Genomic DNA, 6,000 nt, shown 5'->3' on the forward strand with positions numbered 1-6,000 from the left:
GACAAGCAGCCTGCTCGTCAGCACCTCTTCACGCCCACACGCGCGGGATCCGCCTTCCCGCCTTTTCATTGGTCTCTGTACCCGCTCATCATGCTCCCACCTCTGAAACTAAGGCGCCAAAGATTCCAATCACCTCGGGGCAATCACCATAGGTTTCGATTCAGTCGGCCTCACCCATTGGCTGGGCCTCCTCTCCACAGCTTAGCTTCTCCCGGACCCGCCCATCCAAGACACCCATCTTCCGGCTTGGTTAGGGGCAGGGCATCCTGGGAAATGTAGTCCTCGAGTGGTAAAGTTTCCGGGAGGAAGAAGACGGGCCTGGAATTCCTTGTGGAAACCGCGGATTTAACCAGGCGCGGTGCCTCACTCCTGTAATCCCTGTACTTTGAGAGGCTGAGGCGGGCAGATTGATTGAGCTCAGGAGTTTGAGACCAGCCCGGCCAATGTAGCGAAACCGCATCTCTACTAAGAATGCAAAAATTACCCAGCTTGGTGGCACCCCTCTGCGGTCCCAACTACTCAGGAGGCTGAGGTGGGAGTTTCGCTGGAGCCCGGGAGGCGGAGATCGCACCACTGCACCCCAGCCTGGGTAACAGGGCCAGACCCTGTCTCAAAAATGCTTTAAAGAAAGAATAAGGCTGGCCGGGCACGGTGGCTCATGCCTGTAATCCCAGCACTTTGGGAGGCCGAGGCGGGCGGATCACCTGAAGTCAGGAGTTCGAGACCAGCCTGGCCAACATGGTGAAACCCCATTTCTACTAAAATGCAAAAAAAAAAAAAAAAAAATTAGCTGGGCATGGTGGTGTGCGCCTGTATTCCCAGCTACTTGGAAGGCTGAGACAGGAGGATCGCTTGAACCCGGGAGGTGGAGGTTTCAGTGACCTGAGATCGAGCCACTGCCCTCCAGCCTCAGTGACAGAGCCAGACTGTCGCAAAAAAATAAATAAAATAAAATAAAATAAAATTTAAAAAAGGCCAGGCGCGGTGGCTCATGCCTGTAATCCCAGCACTTTGGAAGGCTGAGGCGGGCAGATCATGAGGTCAGGAGATCGAGACCATCCTGGCTAACATGGTGAAACCCCTTCTCTACTAAAAATACAAAAAATTAGCCGGGCGAGGTGGCGGGCACCTACAGTCCCAGCTACTCGGGAGGCTGAGGCGGGAGAATGGCGTGAACCCAGGAGGCGGAGCTTGCATTGAGCCGAGATCACGCCACTGCACTCCAGCCTGGGCAACAGAGCAAGAGCAAGACTCCGTCTCACACACACACACAAAAAAGGCTGAACTACGTTTGACTAAAGATGTTGTCAAGTCCTCTTACTTGAGGACCAGTCATTGTTTATCTTGAAAACATGGTATTGCAACCGCCCCTATAAACTTGGGAAGAAGGGAGCGGGAGAAGTGTAAAGAAACCAAGCTTGTGGTGCGCTCAGCATTGATCTCAGGGCAGCTGCTCCCTGACCTGCTTCCCCAAAGCCATCCGGTGCCTGTGGCCTCACAGTCACATAGCCCCTGTCACAAGATTATAGTTCCCCCTAACTGCTCTCGAATCATAGCTTGGACATCATATTAGGTATTCCGTTTGAGATATTCCTTCAGGTCTTGATGGAACTACTGACTCAGCTGACCTGAAGGACCCCACAAGGAGCTGACTCCCCGCAAAATGCAGCTTCTACACCCTGACGATTTCATCCCCCTTCCCAACCAATCAATGACCCCAATTTTCAAGCCCATCACCCTCCACAAACCCCTTAAAAACCCCAGCCCAGAACTCCTTGGAGAGAGATTTGAGGGTCTCCTCCCATCACCTCACTCGGCACCCTGCGATCATTAAACTCTCTGCTGCGTCCCCACGGTCTCAGAGTCACAGAGCTGTGACTACACAGTGGGCATATGAACCTGCAACTCCTGTAACAGTATGGAATTTGAAATTTTATCTTGAAAACAGGATAATGGTTTATACCTGCTTGGCTGTAATGAAGGATGAGATATTTCTTTCTGCCTTTGCAATCTTTTAGCAGATTGCCAGTGATGATTCTAATTTAATGCTTATTCAAGCTGGGCGCAGTGACTCATGCCTGTAATCCCAGTACTTTGGGAGGCTGAGGCAAGTGTATCGCCTGAGATCAGGAGTTCGAGACCAGCCTGGCCAATATGATGGTGTATTTTTCTACTAAAAATACAAAAAATTAGCCAGGCATTGTCGTGGGCATCTGTAATCCTAGCTACTCGGGAGCCTGAGGCAGGAGGATTACTTGAACCCAGGAGGCAGAGGTTCTGGTGAGCTGAGATCATGCCATTGCACTCCAGCCTGGCCAACAAGAGTGAAACTCCATGTCAAAAAAGAAAGAAAAATTATGCTTATTCAATAATAAAACCAGCCCAGGCATGGTGGCTTATGTCTGTAATCCCAGCACTGGGAGCCTGAGGTGGGAGGATCACTAGAGGTCTAGGGTTCGAGGCCAGCCTGGGCAATATAGCAAGATCCTGTCTCTACAAAAAGTAATAATAATTAGTGGGTGTGGTGATGCACACCTGTAGTCCTTGGGAGGCTGATTGAGCCCAGGAGTTCAAGGCTGAAGTGAGCTATGATCTCACCACTGCACTCTAGCCTGGGCAACACAGCAGGACCCTCTCTCTGAAAATAAATACATACAATTTAAGGCCAGGCACAGTGGTTCACATCTGTAATCCCAGCACTTTGGGAGGCCAAGGTGGGAGGATCACTTCAGGCTGAGCATTAAGACCTGCCTGGGCAATATAGTAAAACCCCCAACTGTACGAAAAATAATAATACATTTTAAAACTTTTTTTTTTTTTTGAGATGGAGTTTTGCTTTTGTTGCCCAGGCTGGAGTGCAGTGGCGCAAATCTCGGATCACTGCAACCTCCACCTCCCGGGTTCAAGTGATTCTCCTGCCTCAGCCTCCTGAGGAGCTGAGATTACAGACATGCTCCACCATGCTTGGCTAATTTTTTGTACTTTTAGTAGAGACGGGGTTTCTCCTTGTTGGTCAGGCTGGTCTAGAACTCCCGACCTCAGGTGATCCGCCCGCCTCAGCCTCCCAAAGTGCTGGGATTACAGGCGTGAGCCACCATGCCCGGCCCATTTCACAAGTTTTTAATCAAAAATAATAACAAAATTGTTTTCTGTCTCTACTATGTGGAGAAGTTTGTTGGGTTGAGATATTTTGTTTCTTAATTACATTTCCCGAACACACTCCCCAACACCTCCTACCAACAATATTGTGCACCTCAGAGACTACACGCCCTCCACACATCCACAGCGTTGGCAACTCTTGCACAACATATATCCCAACACAACACAAACACGCCCCTTCAACACTTCACGCTTCCCACTTTGCCTCCAACCGCATAACCCCCTGCCGCCTCACACTTACGTCCTACGCCATACGTCGCGCAGGATACCCACACGGCACACACCCAATACCACATGCTGCTCGCACACCCACAGTGCTCACAAAACTCGCGCCTCATACATCCACGCAGAACGGCATGTCGACCTCTGCCCTCGTCCCATCCCATACGCCTCCATCCCAACCGTGGCACCGATGTGCCCTCCATGCGCCCCCCAGCTGGACCAGCACGCATTTCCCTTCCCCATGCAGACTCGGCCAAGGTCAAGACTGCAGGCGCACAACAGCCAGCAGGTGGAGCTGTTTTCCAGGAAACGGAGGCTCCTGGATTCCACCGACTTCCCAGCCCCAGGAGGCCTTCAGCCCCTCTCGGTAGCCAGGCTGCAGGTCAACCTTGGGCGCCCCCGGGAAGCCACTGCAAACTGCAAGCAGGAGGTGGCCCTGAGAGCCTGAAATTTTCAAGTCTCCTTTCCCCAAACCTTGCTCAAGAGCTGAAAGTTCACCTGTAAGTCCCAGCTACTAGGAACGGTGAGATGGGAAGATTGCTTGAGTCCAGGAGCTTAAGGCTAGTCTGGGCAAAAGGCTAGCGAGACCTCATCTCTGGTTTTGGTTTTTGTTTTTGTTTGAGACGGAGTCTTGCTCTGTCGCCAGGCTGGAGTACAGTGGTGCGATCTCGGTTCACTGCAACCTCCACCTCCTGGGTTCAAGCGATTCTCCAGCCTCAGCCTCTCAAGTAGCTGGGGACTACAGGGGTGCGACACCACGCCTGGCTAATTTTTCTATTTTTAGTAGAGGTGGGGTTTCACCATGTTGGCCAGGATGGTCTCGATCTCTTGACCTCGTTATCCCCCCACTCAGCATCCCAAAGTGCTAAGATTACCCCGAGCCCAGCCGAGACCTCATCTCTTAAAACAAACAAACAAACAAACAAACAAACGTATTTTTTGGCCAGGTGCAGTGGCTCACGACTGTAATCCCAGCCCTTTGGGAGGCCGAGGTGGGAGGATCACTTGAGGCCAGGAGCTCGAGACCAGCCTGGGCAACATGGCAAAACCCCTTCTCTACCCAAAAATACAGAAGTTAGCCAGCCGGGTGTGGTGGTGCACGCCTATAGTAGCAGCTACTCAGGAGGCTGGGGTGGGAGAATTACTTGAATCCAGGAGTTCAAAGTTACGGTGGGCTATGATTGTGCCATTACCCTCTAACCTGGCCTAGCCTAGCCTAGTGAGACCCTGTCTCAAAAAAAAAAAGATGTCAAATAATAAAAACTCATGTTTGAGTCCTTGCTAAGACATTATTGTATGCTTTATATGTCATTTAAGACTCATTAATAATCCTCATTTTCTGAATTACTATTTCATGGTCTATTTTACAGACCAGGAAACTGCAGTTCAGAGAGCTTGTCATGTAGCTGGAAAGGGGTGGAGCCAGGATTCACATAAACCCAGCTAGTCTGGGCCAGGCACAGTGGCTCACGCCTGTAAACCCACCACTTTGGGAGGCTGAGGCAGGCGGATCATCTGAGGTCAGGCGTTCAAGACCAGTCTGGCCAACATCATGAAACCCCCTCTCTACTAAAAATATAAACAAACAAAAAAAATCTAACTGGGCATGGTGGTGTGTGCCTGTAGTCCCAGCTACTCAGGAGGCTGAGGCAGGAGAATCGCTTGAACCTGGGAAGTGGAGGTTGCAGTGAGCCAAGATTGCACCACTGTACTCCAACCTGGGCGACAGAGCCAGACTCCATTAAAAAAAAAAAAAAAAAAAAAAAACAGCTAGTCTAATTCCATGGCACTTGGTGGGAGGCAGCACACCTTTGTTCCAACCTCAACTTCTGGGAGACTTCCCAGAGTGGCAGATCTCACAAGGGTGTCTCCTTCCTCTGCACCCTGAATGCATAAAGCACCCATCACAGCACTTCCCACAGCCGTTCATTCACTCCTCCTCCTCCTTCCCCACTCACTCCCTGACTCTTCTCATCCCCCAGCTGGGGAGCAGGGGCACAGAGATGACTTGGACATGGATCTGACCCCAGCAAGACAGGATGTGTTCTTTTTATTTTCTATTTTTTGAGACAGAGTCCTGCTCTGTTGCCCAAGCTAGAGTGCAATGGCGCGATCTCAGCTCACTGCAACCTCCACCTCCTGGGTTCGAGCAATTCTCATGCCTCAGCCTCACAGGTATCTGGGACTACAGGCGCAAGCCACCATGCCTGGCTAATTTTTGTATTTTTAGTAGAGACGGGGTTTCACCATGTTGGCCAGGCTGATCTCGAACTCCTGACCTCATGATCCACCCTCCTCGGCCTCCCAAAGTGCTGGGATTGCAGGCGTGAGCCACCAAGCCTGGCCAGCAGGATATTTTCACCAGGAGTCACAGGCTCAGGTGCTTCAGACAGGCAGGAAACCAAGATGAATGAAGCAGGCTGGGAGAAAGGTAGTAGGGAACGGCAAGGATTACAGCCATGTGAGAGCTTATTTTAGCTGAAGGTTAAGGTAGGGGATTATGGCAATGCGAGCAGCTGGTGGGGAGCAGATCAATGCTGCACCACATGATCTGGATTTTTTTTTTTTTTTTTTTTTTTTTTTTTTGGAGTCTCAGAAACTTGTGTTCAAGATGCAAGC

Source organism: Rhinopithecus roxellana, chromosome 20, assembly GCF_007565055.1.
Source record: "Rhinopithecus roxellana isolate Shanxi Qingling chromosome 20, ASM756505v1, whole genome shotgun sequence".
In the NCBI taxonomy this organism is placed as follows: domain Eukaryota; kingdom Metazoa; phylum Chordata; class Mammalia; order Primates; family Cercopithecidae; genus Rhinopithecus; species Rhinopithecus roxellana.